The 17,067-nt window shown below is 41.5% G+C and overlaps 2 non-coding genes across 2 annotated transcripts; one reads left to right on the plus strand and one right to left on the minus strand.

Annotated features, from left to right (window-relative positions):
- Nucleotides 1-1,860: 1,860 nt before the first annotated feature.
- TRNAG-CCC (transfer RNA glycine (anticodon CCC)) lies at nt 1,861-1,932 on the minus strand. Its single transcript has one exon. It is a non-coding gene; the product is annotated as a tRNA-Gly (tRNA).
- A 14,049-nt stretch (nt 1,933-15,981) lies between these two features.
- Nucleotides 15,982-16,053, plus strand: TRNAA-AGC (transfer RNA alanine (anticodon AGC)). The gene has a single exon. It is a non-coding gene; the product is annotated as a tRNA-Ala (tRNA).
- Nucleotides 16,054-17,067: the final 1,014 nt, after the last annotated feature.

Here is a 17,067-nt window from a genome sequence, read left to right on the forward strand (position 1 = left end):
GATGACGGCGTCGACCCTTCGAGCTGTGTCAGATCACGTTTGAGACGCTCACCAGGCGTACAAAGTGTTAGTTCCTCGCATAGATCTTGCCCCAGTCCACACACCTTCTCCCTCGCCCTCTCCTGATTCCAGAGAGAATCCTATCTGAAAGAGGCTATGTATCCGACTGCAGCATTCTCCCTCCTCCTCCCTACCCCGCCTGCTCTCTTTCAGATCAGAGCTTCGGCGATGGAAAAGCAGCTGTCTGTCCTGGCCGTGTAACCACCGCAAATTTGCCAGACACATGCTGTCGCTCTGCATTTCAGGCCAGGTGTTGTGAATTCTTTACGCTTCTGTTTTACATCCTCCGTAAGGACCTAGAGTTCCCCAAGCAGCATTTAACTTGACTTCTTTGATTTCCTTTCTGTGTTACCTTTGGTGTCCTTAGACAGAAGAAGTTGAGGGAAAGGGGCAACTTGAAGAGGCAAGAAAATGCTTCATTCCTGGGGCTTTGTGAATGGAAGTGCCCGCCAGGGAGTCGGTTGTGGAGCGGACCTTGGAGCAAGCTGACAGGTAGGAAGATGTGTGAAGCAGAAGCAATGAATCCCAGGGTCCAAAATCGGTCTAAGGCCAAGTTTTATTTTGTTTTCCAGAAATCTATATCAATGCATTTCCAGTCTTCCTGCTACCCTCACTTCAAAGGCCTTCTCCCTAGACACGGGAAAATCCAGAGCTCCAGATGCAAGCTCTCAGCAGAATTCCAGCTTGAAATTTTCACTTTTTGTCCCCCGCTTTGATACATGAACTAGCATTCAAAAGGAAACAAAAATGGAACTGATTTGAGTACATTCCTCCAGTGTAGGACTATGTTTAGAAACAAAGTAGTTCTTCGTCTTATCATTTTTACTGGCCCCTTGTTTATACGGCCAGTGTTTATTTTAGGAAACTCAAGAAACTTAGGCATCTGTCTATGCTTAAACTGTTCCCCACCCGCCACCACACACACACACACACACACACACACACACACACACACACACTGCCCCTTTGGCTGCATCTACCGCAGGGATCTTTGGTGTGTTGTTAACTCACGAATCTACTTTCTGATTGTACAACTGTAAACACAAGAAACTTGATTTTTCAGAAGGCAAGTGTAAGAAACATAGTAGAGAAGAAATTTTAACCCATCACCCACTAATACTCTTGCAATTTTATTTCAACTAAGTATGTGATAACACAGCCTGTCAAAATATTCAATGAGAATCTACTTACTATCTACCAGACTAATCACTCTGCCAAAATCCGGCGTCGAGAAGAAAACTTTTAAGACTTTAAGCCTAAGCCCCTACCAAATCTAATTCTCCCTGCATGCTGATAGCATCTGGCCCTCAAACTTGCAAATGAGTTTTCTTTTTCTTTTTTTTTTTTTTTGAGACGGAGTCTCCCTCTGTCACCCAGGCTAGAGTGCAGTGGCGTGATCTCGGCTCACTGCAAGCTCTGCATCCAGGGTTCATGCCATTCTCCTGCCTCGGTCTCCCGAGTAGCTGGGACTACAGGCGCCCGCCACCGCTCCTGGCTAATTTTTTTTTTATTTTTAGTAGAGACGGGGTTTCACCGTGTTAGCCAGGATGATCTCGATCTCCTGACCTCGTGATCCACCCGCCTCGGCTTCCCAAAGTGCTGGGATTACAGGAGTGAGCCACCGCGCCAGGCCGCAAATGAGTTTTCAAAGTTCACATTGGCAAGCTCCGCATTCCTCAAGAGACGCGATTTGGGTTATCCAAGTTCTTCCAGTCACTCACCCAAACAGACCTGAGATCTGCTTCTTCGAAGTCAATGGAGGTCCATAATGAAAAAGGACGGATTGGCTGAAGGAAAAAATGGAGGTGCCAGGGGTTGAACCAGGGACCTCATACATGGGAAGCACGTGCTCTGCCACTGAGCTACACCCCCCTGGCCCTCAACCTGCCTGGGTTCTTTTATAAAATGTTGTTGCTATTTTTCTTGTTGGTTTTGTTTTGTTATAGTTTTTTAACGTAAGAGTTAGCTAGAGAAAGTCCACTGGATTACATTTCATTATCTCTGAAGTTACAAGACTGGACACTGTGTAGCGGCTTCATTAGACGAGTAACAGATTTTAGTCTGAATAGCACCGTTTTTGATTCTAGGACCTTCCCATTCCTGATAATTTGCTCCAAGGTCCACTCGCCAGCGACTTGGTGAGAGTTTCTTGCCTCCACCAGGGAAGTCCTGAGACAGTCTCAAGTCTCCAACATATAGAGCAGCGATAATGACTCAGAAAAAAGTGCTTTTTCAGTCCAGAGGCAGCCGCGGGCTTTCCTTGAACTTCACACCATGCTGGGTCGGAGGCTCTGCCAACATCCATTTTCCAGCTCTTTTCGTGAGTCCCAGGTTCTGAGATTGTCCTGCTCTGATTCCACACCCCATCTCTATTTCTCGCTTGACGATTATTATATCCACAAAGGGGTTTTAAAACAGCGACTTCAAAACTCCATCAACTTTAAATGGAGTGACATATTCCCTCCCACCCAGACTTAGGGAATAAACAGGGCAAGGTCAGACGCAGGGCAGCGGAGAGAATTTCCAACTGCCTTCCTTTTGAGAACCCACGGACACAAGGAGGAATTCTGCTATATATGTACATATTTGAAATTAAGGTCAAAGAGGCCCGGAAACCTTCAAGCAGTGCCACTGGGGGATTGGAAAATGCGAGCAGGTCCTGGATATGGCAAAGCAAATAGAATGGAATTGTCTGGGAACGAGCAGAGCCCTCTGTTCACGGGAAGCTTTCAGCTTAGCATATAAGGCCAAGGATGTACATATTCACATCAAAGCTTTGGGCTGCTTCTTTATCCAAGAGCTGTTGTGTAACATTGACGAAAGTTATATCAAGCAAGTTTTCCTTTTAAAGACTCAAAACACTGAAAAATAAGTGTTCACTGGCAAAGGCAAGGAACATTTAAGGCACCCAATTTTGATTCTCCTTGCCTTAGACCTCTAGAAGATTTCCTTGAAAAGTGAGTGCAGGAGGATGTTTGTGATCAAGCAACATGCTGCTGAAACAAATCATTGATTTCAAACTCTGAGGAGGGATGTGGGAGTTTTAGACCTTTAATCGGAGGCTCTCCCAACTGAGTTATGTCAGCTACACCTCTACCTTCACTGACACTAGTAATTATCTCAGCTATTGAGTTTCAAAAGCGCTGCATTATTTGAGAGATGTCTTTCCCTTGATCCCTCACTCAGAAGTTGGGATCAATAACCTGCCACATTTGGTAACTGATTGAAACTACTGCCATCTGTGTGCATGGAAGAGAAGTGAGGGGAGAGAAAAATCAGTGGGTGAGTTTCGGCTCCTCAGGCTTCACACAGGAACAACCACAAAAAGATTTGTTAACAAAGATTGCTTAAGGGCCTCTTTTTCTTTTCCTTGATCGTTCTTTTTCATGGTTGTTCCTCAGGAAACTGTGTAATGGAATGAAAAGAATGAGAGCTTACTAATGTGGTGGTGACATGATTGTTCTTCTCCTTTCGGGAGATCCTGAGTGAGGGGGATATTTCTCTCTCAATTCTTCTTGTCTTATGCTGATGCAACAGGGGTGTGTTATTTAAGTACAGCTTTGAAGAAGTAGGAGAAAAGCAGTATTGAAGGAATAAACCTGGACTTACCTGCATGCTTAGTTAACCGGTGCTCTACCACCAAGCTATATATCCCAATTGACCCTACATTTCAGTAAATCCTCTAAAACTGATGATTGTCCCAATTTCTGGATATCTAGTGGTTGGTAGGACAGTTTACTGTATTCATCTTCACTATTTCAGAAAATCCTAGACCAGTCCCTTTTTGCAGCTATGCCATGAAAAGTAATGGAATGCTAGACCAAAAAACAGTTTTGTTTACTAAGAGCTTCCTCCTCCAATTTTCTCACTCCAGTCAGGCCACTCCAAGGTCTGCTCACCAACATACTACAGAGCATCAGCTTCAACTCATCAAGGAGAATCCCAAGTTGAGATAGTTACTTCTTTTCAATATTATTTTCTTTCAACTTCCATGTTGTCTACAAAGTATCAAAAAAGACAAAAGAGTGCAGGCTGGGCACAGTGGCTCATGCCTGTAATCCCAGCACTTTGGGAGGCTGAGGCAGGTGGATTATGAGGTCAGGAGTTGGAGACCAGCCTAGCCAACATTGTGAAACACCACCTCTACTAAAAATACAAAAATTAGCCAGGTGTTGTGGCACGTGCCTGTAATCCCAGCTACTAAGGAGGCTGAGGCAGAAGAATTTGAGGCAGGAGAATTGCTTGAACCCGGGAGGCAGAGGTTGCAGTGAGCCAAGATCTTGCCATTGCACTCCAGCCTGGGGGACAAGAGTGAAACTCCATCTCAAAAAAAAAAAAATCCAGATCCTTGTGAAACCTCTTTAGGCCTAGAGAAGTCCTCCAACTTTGTCACATAAGACACGAAGAGTAGTCCCTGTGAGTTTTGCCAATATTTTTGTGTGACTGTCAACCTTCACAGGAGCTTTGAAGAAAACCCTAGGGCACCTTCTAGCAGAAGCAGCCAGTAATGTACATGATTTTAAAGCTTCCCAGATGATTCCAGTAATCAGTCAGCTTTGAGAACCAATAGCCTAGGATGTCAAGCACCCAGAGCCTGTATTGAGTTAATTTTTTAGGAAAATTTCATAGAAGAGGAGGTGAAGTGAACATATAGTAGACAGGATATATCCAAAGGTCTATATCTTTCTTGTTATCACTAGAGCACAAGTTCTTATCTGTACAAGGTCCCCTTTCTTCTGGAAGAAAAAACACTAAAGACATTTGTCCCACAGGAAGATCTGACTTGTTTTGTCTAAAATTGTTATGGCTTTGACAATGCCTCGCTGCCTTTTCCTGTCACTGGACAAACACTATAAGCACTTTGGAGGGCATGCGTGTAGCTGATTTGAAGGTGCATGGTGCAGGAGACACTGTTATTGGTGGCTTCCATAAGAACCACAGTGTGCAAAGTGTGAGTGGTTACACTGCAATCAATGTTAATTATAGAAGTGGAATTTATGGCTGATTTTGGCTTGAGCATCTCAGGTATGCGTGTAACCAAAATACAGTGTGGAGGGCCGGGCGCGGTGGCTCGCTCCTGTAATCCCAGCACTTTGGGAGCCAAGGCGGGCAGATCACCTGAGGTTGGGAGTTCAAGACCAGGCTGACCAACATGGAGAAACCCCCATCTCTACTAAAAATACAAAATGAGCCGGGTGTGGTGGCACACGCCTGTAATCCCAGCTACTCAGGAGGCTGAGGCAGGAGAATCACTTGAACCCAGGAGGTGGAGGTGGCGGTGAGCCGAGATCGCACCATTGCATTCCAGCCTGGGCGACAAAAGGGCAAGTCCGACTCAAAAAAAAAAAGAAAAAATAGTGTGGAAACTTGAAATGAAAGAGAAAATATAAGGCAAACAGGTTAGAGTATAATTTTTAAAATATTCACTTGACAAAGATTTCAAGAAGCTCTTTAACTGTGAAAGGGCATAGCCCATTTGGTGGAGGTTTAGTCTTTTAATGTGAGATTTCAGGATTTAAACCCTTGGTAAAGCTAATCTTTTATGTCACTTATGTATTTCTAACTTTTAGATAGAGGTAAATTGAAACCTGGCTTTCTCTTAGGAAACTAAGTGTTTATAGTGAGCACATCCTTCCATATATCCTCCTGTTTGCTCAACTGGATTCTAAAAGTCGCGAGTTTGAGGGAGCAAAACCAAGGTTGCAGTAAAATAAGAACTCCATGGTTTAAACAGATACAACCCAGAAATTTTCTACTCTATTCTACCACTGTAGGCAGAAGCCAACTTTGAAGACTTACGAGAATTCGATGGGTTATCAGAAGAGTGACTATAGGCATGAAAGTGGAAAAACAGATTTAAGAGAACAAGGAAGAATGTAGATTGATAGGGGATTTGGAGTTATACTGGATTTAGTGAGTGAGGGATTTACTTAAGGAGACTTCCAAGTAGCTTGATTAGTCTTCTATCTAGCTAGTAAGTACAGAAAGATAAGCAGAATCTCTGCCAGGTTTTTTGTTGTTGTTAGGTTGATTACCTTTTGAATTAAAAGTAAGAAACAAAATCCCTCCCATTGTTATGTGGCATTAGGCTTTGTATTGGCATTAAGGAAAATTGAGCATGAGGAACCCATGAGGTTAAATGGAAAAACACTTAATTCCCAATCAGAAAATTGACAGCTCACAATGAAAATTGGAACAATACTCAAAAATCTTATATGTTCTGATAAGAATGAATAATTTTGAGCGCTCATGCTAGCCACTCTCTAGAGGACCTCTCCTTCATAGCCTCATGAAAATGCAAAACTCAGGATAAGAGATGTCATGTCTGCAGAGTTTCTGACTCAGAGATTAGGGTGCCTTCTAAAAACTCTGTATATTGTTACTTAGACATAATCCACTTTAAAATGAAAAGAAGTGGCATGGTTTTGCCATGTGATATGCACGTAATTCACTGATAATGATGGTGAAAATGTCTGACCCACGAGATAAAGGCTGCAATGAAGTTTGTGTAGATAAAAATGGAGAATGACAGCAAAGACAGAAAGGACAGAGGATCAGGAGAGAGTGGCATATTTTCTGCCTATGAGCTTCTTTTTCCTCATTTCATAGTCTTTCTTTCTCTTCAGTACTATTGCTAAATGGTAGACCAGGTAAATTTTTCTTTTCTTTTCTTTTCTTTTCTTTTATTTATTTATTTATTTATTTATTTATTTATTTATTTATTTTATTTTATTTTTTTTTTTTGAGATGGAGTATCTCTTGGTCACCCAGGCTGAAGTGCAGTGGTGGGATCTCGGTTCACTGCAACCTCCATCTCCTGGATTCAAGCAGTTCTCCCACCTCAGCCTCCCGAGTAGCCGGGATTATAAGCGTCCACCACCACGCCTGACTAATTTTTGTATTTTTAGTAGAGACAGGGTTTCACCATGTTGGCCAGGCTGGTCTTGAACTCCTGACCTCAAGTGATACATCCATCTCGGCCTCCTAAAGTGCTGGGATTACAGGCATGAGCCACTGCACCCAGCCTAGACCAGGTAAATTTTTTAAAAGCTGATTAATCTGTTGGCTACTTGGTGGTTTGCACTCATGCTTTTCTTGTGTTGTCCCAATAACTCTGTGTAGTGGCAACCCATTGCATTTTGTTTTGCTTTGCCAGGGAGCAGAAAATAATGAGGGGAAAAGGGGGAATAAAGGAAGGTGCCAATTCCACATTGTCAGAGTTGTGGAAAAAGAAAGCAGCACTGGCGCTCCCAGGGATCAAATTTGAGACCTCACACTTGCAAGAGAAAAGCTCTACCATCAAGCCACAGCCCCATCACTGTTGCAATTTCTTGTTTCATATTCTCTAGTTTTGTATTTTACATGGTTTTGTGAAAGTGTAACATTTAAAAGTAAATGTCTATTCTGTTAAAGTCCATTTCAATAATCTTTTCCTAGATCCTTTCTCACACCTATGTTAAAGAAAGGATAATAAATTCTAAAGCATATGACACCATTTTTGCTCTTTTTTTTTTGTTTTTTTTTGTCAGAGTCTTGCTCTGCTGCCCAGTCTGAGAGTGCAGTGGCACAATCTCAGTGCACTGCAACCTCCACTTTACCAGCTCAAGCAATTCTCCTGCCTCAGCCTCCCAAATAGCTGGGACTACAGACATGCAGGTCCAGTTTTTTTTTTTTTGAGACGGAGTTTCGCTCTGTCACCCAGCCTGGAGTGCAGTGGCACAATCTTGGCTCACTGCAAGCTCTGCCTCCTGGGTTCACGCCATTCTCCTGCCTCAGCCTCCTGAGTAGCTGGGACTACAGGCACCCGCCACCGTGCCCAGCTAATTTTTTTTTTGTATTTTTAGTAGAGACGGGGTTTCACCATGTTAGCCAGGATGGTCTCGACCTCCTGACCTCGTGATCTGCCCGCCTCGGCCTCCCAAAGTGCTGGGATTACAGGCGTGAGCCACCGCACCCGGCCTAATTTTTGTATTTTTAGTAGAGACAAAGTTTCACCATGTTGAGCAGGCTGGTCTCGAACTCCTGACCTCAAGTGATCCACTCATCTTGGCCTCCCAGGTGTAAGACACAGTGCCTGGCCCCTGCTCAATCTTACCTGCCAAGTAAGTCCTCTCCCAGATCCTGTCACTGGTCTAAAGCTTCTTGTTATTTTTAATTTTGAGCCACCTACACATGTGAAAGTGGAAATGGGAGACAATAATTTTTATTTTGCACATGTTGATGTTGAGATGCTTCTTAATTTTTCAAGAAGTTTTTTTGGACTTTGTTGATTGCTGCTGAAGAAGAAAGGGCATGATATAGAAAGCAAAGGTGGAAATTATTTCTAGATAGATAATATTTTTTAACACATGGATATGGACAAAATGGCCAAGAAAGACTGGATAGATTGGTCTATACTGTAAAAAAAAAAAAAAAAAATAGAGAAGGAAAGAGAAAAGAGAAAAAAGAAACAAAAAAGAAATTGTAGTGAGGAAGAGACTGAAGACCCAACAGAATATTCCACCCTGAGACTTTCCATGTGTCAACCTAAATAGCAGAGAGAGGTTCTCTAAAAGAACATATGTTTATTTGTGAACAGAGCATTGCAGTGGGAATAGGCATGCCATAGTAAACGATGTATGTCTTCAGGGAGGTAAAGAAAGACAAAAGTTTTTAAAGAAAAATTGAGGAGGGCTACAAAATTGTTTTTGAAATAATTATCTTTGGCTGCAAATATTAATAACAAGGGTGACACTAGTCCAAGGTTGGACAGGCAGTTGTTAGGTAGATGTCCTTGTAGACATATTTTGTGTGTGTAAGATTGCAAGGTTGTGGTTTTCACAGTCTTTTGTGATAGTTTTTGTTATTAGGCATACAAGCATGAGAATCCTCTCTTCATGGTTTTCCCCTGCTTTATTTGTCAGGGTTTTGTTAACATTAGTGACCCCTTTTTGACTCCCATTTCCAATTGTCTTGTTTCTCTCAATTTTGTATCTTATGAAATGGCTGCACACTGCAGCTGGTAGGACCAGAGAATAGTAAGTTATCAAATAGTCTTGTGGGTTTTGATGTATTTACTTTCTGATCTTCTCCAGTTCTAACTCCTTGAGGTCAGGGATTATTTCATCCACATCTTTGAATCAAGAGATTAACCCGATAATTGCCCCCCTATACATTGCTGATATTTATCTTTGATTGAATGAATGGAAGATAATGTGCACAGCTACTGTTTTTTATTCTTCTTGAAGGGAAACAATAGTTGCATAAGATTCCCTTCAAGTAATGCAGCAAAAACATAATTGCAACTAATTTCTTTAGTCTGGATTTATAATTCTTCTTTAGGGACTGAGGAATTAGGGCTTCAAATCTCAAAAATGCTGGGATGATTTGCTTACCATCGGAGCTTCTTTCTTCTGCCTCCAGAGCTTCTTCAGTGTTACCTGGCTTCTTCTAAATCTATTTTCCTTCAGTGGTAAATAATCTTCCCATTTATATTGTGGAGTTCTCCCTGTTCTTTCTTTTTTATTTATTATTCTTTTTTCGCTTCTTTTTCTCCTCTTCCTCCTGTGTCTCCAAACTTTCCTGTATTTTCTTTTTTCCTTTCTTTTTTTTTTTTTTTTTGACTGGACAAGCCTGGGTTCTAATTTCCTGTATTTTCTGTTCCTGTTTTCAACCATTGCCTATGCTGACAAAGACTTATGTATTGCAGCTTGTTCAGCCCCCCACACACATCTTTAAACCGTACTTACCTTCCAAACAAAAACAAAATCCATAGAACCCTCTTTTGGTGATGTTTATTCCACTCCTCTTTTGATATACAGTTACTTAAATTCAGGGATATAAATGTAACTAGTATTAATATATCTTATGTTAGATGGTAGTTGTACTGGGTTAATAGTGTCCTTCCCCCCAAATCGTAAACTTCTTGGAACCTCAGAATGTGACCTTATTTGGAAATAGAGTCTTTGCAGATGTAATCAAGTTAAGATAAGATTATTAAGGTGGACTCTAATCCAATATGACTGATGTACTTGCAAGAAGAGAGAAATTTGTATACAAAGACACTGTGAGAATGCCATGTGACCAGAGAGGCAGAGATTGGAGTGATGCTGCTACAAGCCAGAGAATACAAAATATTGATGGTCACCAACCAGAAGCTAAGACAAGGCAAGGAAGGATTCTACTCAGAGTCTCAGAGAAAATATGACCCTGTTCATACCTTGATTTCACACTGCTTGCCTCCAGAACTATGAAAGAATAAATTTCCATTGTTTTAAGCTACTGAGTTTGTGATAATTTGTTATAGCAGCCCTAGGAAACTAACACAGTGGGTGAGCCAGAAAAGGAAAGAAAAAAGACTGGTTATGATAAACACACAAAGAAGAATGCTCATAACTATTACAGTACTTATATCTGCAGCTGATTAGTATTTGTAATTATCTCTTTCACTCCATATTCTCTTTGCTTTCAGCAAGTACCTCAGCAGGTTAAGGCTCTTTGCCTGGTGGGGTAAACCAAACCTTCACTCCTAGAGAGTTTATGACATTTAGCAGTGCTCTGTACAAAAGATTGCTCTAGTTTTTGATTGACTTTAATCACAGTGGATGATATTACTGAAAGGCACTGCTAAAAAACCCCTTAAATTCCAGACATATTCCTTCATAACCCCATTTGTGTAGTAACATCCCAATTTAAGTTGATATCAGGATCAATCACCATGAGCAATAGAGTAAGCCCCTTCCTTGCCTGCTGGTTTATTGGCACAAAAAGGCCAAAGTGGTAAAGTGTCATTCTCAACTTCTGGTTGAATGGAACCGTTCCTTCGGTGGCCTCTGGTGAAAGCATTTTTCCCTTGGGAGCTCTAAGAATCAAGCCCAACATTTCAAGAACTAAAAGTAAAACTTTACAAGCAGAAGATTCCAGGTTTTCTATGTTTGCATAATCCCATCACAATATATCTTGCTGATTATAGCAAAAATTATGGGGAGAGGGGACACACACACACACACTCCCACCCCTGCCAAACTTACCAAGCAAACAAAAGCAATTAGATTATGGAGGCAATAAAAACTTGGAAGGGTGACCCGCAAGGAATTAAAGATGAGTTTTTTTATTTTTAGTATTTTTCTCACAGCTCTTTACTGAGAGTGAGCCCCAATCATGAAGCAGTTGTGTAGGCAACAGAAACTGTGACAGAAACTACATATTTCTAGCCAAATTATCAAGGAAAAGTTGAGAAAAGTCTGAAGAGTTAAGGAGAATCCTGAAAGACTGAAGAAAGGATTCCCTAAAATCTGTATATAAAGCCACATACGTCTTGGGCTTAGCTCTGAGCTGTGCATGCTATAGACAGAACCAGAACAGCATAACAAATTCTTCCCAAACTAAAAGTATATTTATACGAAGACCTCCATCTCAGACTAATACCAAGTGGGACATGCTCAAGGGAAGACCTGAAGCAGCATAACAAAAGCTTTCAAAATAAAACTTTTTTTTTTTTTTAGACGGATTCTCGCTCTATCGCCCAGGCTGGAGTGCAGTGGCGCGATCTCCGCTCACTGCAAGCTCTGCCTCCCGGGTTAACGCCATTCTCCTGCCTCAGCCTCCCAAGTAGTTGGGCCTACAGGTGCCCGCCACCATGCCCAGCTAATTAATTTTTGTATTTTTGTATTTTTAGTATTTCTAGTAGAGACGGGGTTTCACTGTTTTAGCCAGGATGGTCTCAATCTCCTGACCTTGTGATCTGCCTGCCTCTGCCTCCCAAAGTGCTGGGATTACAGGCGTGAGCCACCATGCCTGGCTGAGACATAAAACTTTCAGTCTGAACTAATCAGGTAAGTTACCTGCTAAAAACAAATAAATAAATCAAGCATTCTCCACAAAATCATCACAATAAAAAATTTCTCAACATACAAAGATCCAGGGGGATATATTCAATCTTCAAGACAAAATACAATCAATAGATGGCAAATCCAAGGTGACTCAGATCTCGAAATTATCAGATGAGGACTTTCCAGTGTCTATTTTAACTGTGCTCTATGCCAAGCATACTTTAATGAACCAAAATGTAAAAACTTTTATTAAAAGAAATAGAAACTGGTCAGGCATGGTGGCTGACAACTGTAATCCCAGCACTTTATGGGGGCTCGGGGGGGGGTTGCTTGTGATCAAGAATTTGAGAGCAGCCTGGGCAACACAGCTAGAGATATCTGTTGTCAAAGGTTAAAAAAAAAAAAAGCTAGGTGTGGTGCTATGCACCTATAGTCCCAGCTACTCAGGTGACTGAGATGGGAGGACCGCTTGAGCTCAGGAGTTCAAGGCTGCAGTGAGCTATGAACATACCACTGTACTTCAGCCTGGGCCTTGGAGTAAGACCCTGTCTCAAAAAAAACAAAAAGAAATAGAAAGTATTGAAAAAGAAACCAACTGGAAATTCTAGACCTGAAATATAATATCTGAAATTAAAAGTTCAATGGATAGACTCAGTGGAGATGTAGAGAAAAAAATCAGTTAACTTAAAGATAGATCAATAGAAACCATTCAATTTAATGGGAAGAGATAGAAAAAAAAAGACTGAAAACAATGAATTCAAGGTCCTGTAGAATAATATCAAATAGTCTAAAATAGATGTCATTGGAGTCTCAGGAGAAAAAAGATTGGTGTAGAGAAATATTTACATAAATAATGACAACAATAAGATGTAAATTTACAGATTCAAGAAACTTCCAATCAAAATTTAAAAAACGAATTAGACACATTATCATCCAGCTGCTGAAAATAAAAGCTTTTTTAAAAATCTTGGAGCTGGGCATGGTGGCTCATGCCTGTAATCCCAGCACTTTGGGAGGCTGAGGCAAGAGGATCAATGTACTCAGGAGATTGAGACCTGCCTGGGCAACATAGTGAAACTCCATCTCAAAAAAAAAGAGGAAGGAAGGAAGGGAAAGGAAGGAAAGAAGGAAGGAAGGAAGGAAGGAAGGAAGGAAGGAAGGAAGGAAGGAAGGAAGGAAGCTATCTTAGCCAGGCACGGTAGTGCATGTCTGTAGTCCCAGCCACAGAAGGCAGAGAGGCATGCTGAGATGGGAGGATAATTTGAGCCCAGAAGATCGAGGCTGGAACGAGCTGTGACCGCACCATTGCACTCCAGCCTGAGTGACAAAGTGAGACCCTATCTTAAAAACAAACAAAAAATAATCTTGGAAACAACTACAGAAAATAACACAATTTTAAAATGGAGACCACGATCCAAATATATGGATTTTTCTTTCAGGAACTATGATAGTCAAAAGACAGTGGAACAACATCTTTAAAATGATAAAGGAAATATTAATCCAGAATTCAGTATCTAGGGAGACAATCCAGAAATGAGGAGAAAATAAAGGTATTCTCAAAGAAGGGAAGCTACAAGTATGCATTACCGTAAAATCTTCTGTGCAAGAAATATTGAGAAAATTCTTCGGGCTAAAAGAAAATGATACCATAGGGAAACTTGGATCTTCAGGAGTGAAGGAAGAGCCACTGAAATGATAAATATCTGTGATAATATAAAATAATTTTTTTCTCCTAGGTTATTTTAAATATATATGGGTGTTATCTAGTGGAATTGTCCATGTGTCGGTGTAATACATTTGACAACTATAACAAAGTTGGTGAAGGGGTGAAGATCCTATATTGGTGCTGGACTTTTATGAAGTCTAAGTGGATAATGTGCATATTGTAATCACTAAATCACAGAGCAATCACCAAAGTAACAAGACTTAGAGAAAAAGCCAATGATTAAGTTAAAATGGAATACAAAAATCATCAAAGACATCCAAAAAAAGGTAGGAAAAGGATAATGGAACAACTAATGCTACAACAAAAACACCAGAGAGAACAAATGGAAATCAAATAAGAAAGTGGCAAACATAAATCCACACATTTGATAAGGGCCTAGTATCAATATATAAAGAACTAGAATATAACTTCTGATCTCAACAGTAAAAAACAAAAAAATTAATTAGAACATGATATAAAGAAATATTTTACCAAAGAAAATATACAGATAGCAAAGAAGCACATGGAAAGATGTTCAGCATCATTAACTATTAGGAAAATGCAAAATAAAACCATAATGAGATGTCATTACACACCTGTCAGAATGGTCCCTCATCTTCAGCCCATTAATTAATCCCTATGAGATGAGGCAGACAATAGTGTGGTTCTACAACGCTATGGCAAACATATTTTCTCTGTTGAAATTGTTTCTCTTCTGACTCCAGCTAAGACAAGTGCAGGATGCAAGTAAAGAACACCAAAACAGTCCGGGCGTGGCTTTCAAGATGTTCTTTATAAAACTGCCATTCCCCAAGCCTATAATCCCAGCATGTTGGGAGGCCGAGGCGGGCGGATCACGAGGTCAGGAGTTCGAGACCAGCCTGACCAACATAGCGAAACCCGTCTCTACTGAAAAAAAAAAAAAAAGAAAAAGAAAAAGAAAAATTAGTCGGGCCTGTAATCCCAGCTACTCGGGAGGCTGAGGCAGGAGAATGGCGTGAACACCGGAGGCGGAGCTTACAGTGAGCTGAGATCGCGCCACTGCACTCCAGCCTGGGCGATAGAGCGAGACTCCGTCTCAAAATAAAAAAAATTAAAAAACTGCCATTCCCATTACCTATTGCACAAAAATTCAGCCACACGAACGCCTGTGAAGCTCTCAACCTGTTTATCCAGAGAGGAAAAGAGCAACGAATTGCTCTCAACCCTCGACAATCTAGAACAAACCAAACCAAATCTTCGTGCAGGACCTACGTTTTCAGCCTACTTTGTTTAGAAGAGTGGAACCTTCTGTCTTGCCGTGGGCCTGGTGAAAACGCGGCAGATAGGGGAACTTGGATACGTCCAGTCTCCCTCCCTATTTAAATGCTGATAGTGTTTCAAGTCCCCTGCCTGAACCCGCTTCTTGTCTTCTCGTCCTCTTGTTCTTCTTCGTCTTTCGCTGCTTCATCTCTTCCCCTTTCCCCACTCTCGCCCATAATACCCTCCACTCTCTATCTCCTTCCTTCTTCTCGTCCTCCTCTTCAGTTCTCTTCCGTTCTCAGACATTCCACTTGTAACTGAACCGTGCTGATTTTCAGTCACCTGGGGGAATTCTTAAATTACGTACATTCTTGCCCCCAACCCCCATTGTCTCCAAAACACTTGTCTGGGTTGACTGTGGCACGCATGTTGAATAAAGGCAGGAAACCCTTACCTTTTGTGCTCCAGGAACACAGGGTCTGAGGACCTGTCCAGGCTCAGGGAGGTCTTAAAAAGAGCAAATTCGTTCCTCTTGCTTTCTTTGTGTTCGCCTCGCTGTGAAAGGATTTTGCCTGAAAGAGGTGAAAGTCGCCTGGAGCTGTTTTCTTTCTGGTCTTCGCTCTCTAGGGATCTCAGCCAGTGAGCAGCGTCTTGGACAGAATGCCGCTTCCACGCTTCCGTAGACGCTGGGCACAGCGGCTTGGGAGAGTTGTGACTGACACATGCTTTGCTCTTCATTTCACGCTGATACTGTGAATTAATTCCCCTCCAGTCTTATCTCCTCTCTTGGACCTACGTTCCCTGAGTAGCTCTCCTATTACTGTTCTTAGTATTCCCTGGCAGCACCGTTTATGCTTTTCTGGGAGCACTGTAGACAGAAAAGTAGGAAGTTGATTGTTTAAGATAATATTTCTACCTGGGATTCTCCTTGGTGGTGGGCAAAAGCTGCCATTTGGGAAGTTCCCTAGGAACAGTCCTTGGAGGGTCCGCCATTATGAAAGACCCTAGTAGCACTAAAGGGATCTTTCCGTCCAGAATGGAACTTGAGGGTTTCAGAAACAGTAGAGTTGAATAGAGTAGACTTTGTCCTCGGTTTAAATCGTAGAACTCTAGCAGATAATAGTGACAGCCAGTTATAAAATATAGTGGAAGAAACAGCTTTCAGGGGGTGTAGCTCAGTGGTAGAGCGCGTGCTTAGCATGCACGAGGCCCTGGGTTCAATCCCCGGCACCTCCATGTATTATGCTCATTTGCCTAGCCGCCCAGAGCAGGGGCCCTTGGGCATAAGACAGCACGATTTGCTTTGTAAGTGGCAACCAACTCAAAAGTAGCTTGCTTTGTAAGTGGCAACCAACTCAAAAGTAGCCTAAGGTCCACGTTTTGGGTGGTATGTCTAAATAATGCTGCATTGAAGCGTGGGATTAGGAAGAACCAAGGCCCTTGGAAGTAAAATGAATAGCAGTAATCCCTTTTCATCCTTTGTTTCTTGCCCACAGTCAACTACGATCTGAGATTATTACATGAAAAATTCCAGAAATAAGCCATTCATAAGTTTTCAATTTCCCTGTTGTGAGCAGCGTGATGAAATCTCGCCTCATCTGCTTCATCCCGCCTGGGAAGTAAATCCTCTATTTGTCCAGCATATCCACGCTGTGTAGTAAGCCACCCACTGGTTAGTCAGTCAGTAGCCATCTGAGTTATCTGAGCTACTGTCCTCACATTGCTTGTGTTCAAATAACCTTTATTTTACTCAATAAAGGCCCCAAAGTGCAAGAGTAGTGATGCTGGCAGTTTCGGTATGCCAAAGAGAAGCCCTAAAGTGCTACCTCTAAGTGAAAAAGAGAAAGTTCTCTATTTAATAAGGAAACAGAAACAAATTCATATCACAGGTTGCTAAGAGCTATGGTAAGAATAAATCTTCTATCCATGAAATTGTAAAGAAGAGAAAAGAAATTTGTGCTAGTTTTGCAGAAGTTACTGCTACAGTGTGTGATAAGTGCATAGTTAACATTAAAAAGACAGTAAATGTGCGGGTGAAACACGTAAACAGAACACTTAATCTACTTGATGGCAACACGTTATACCAGAAAACACTGAGCCCATATGAAGACTTCATCAAGGGATCCTCTGAAATGATTGACACCAACCCATATATTGCAAGTAGGGGATGGTTACACAGATTCAGGAACAGGTTTGGAATGAAAAATATAAAAATTATTGGAGAGGCTACATCTGCCAATGAAGAAATCA

The sequence above is a fragment of the Hylobates moloch genome, unplaced genomic scaffold (genome assembly GCF_009828535.3).
Source record: "Hylobates moloch isolate HMO894 unplaced genomic scaffold, HMol_V3 SCAFFOLD_20, whole genome shotgun sequence".
NCBI lineage: Eukaryota > Metazoa > Chordata > Mammalia > Primates > Hylobatidae > Hylobates > Hylobates moloch.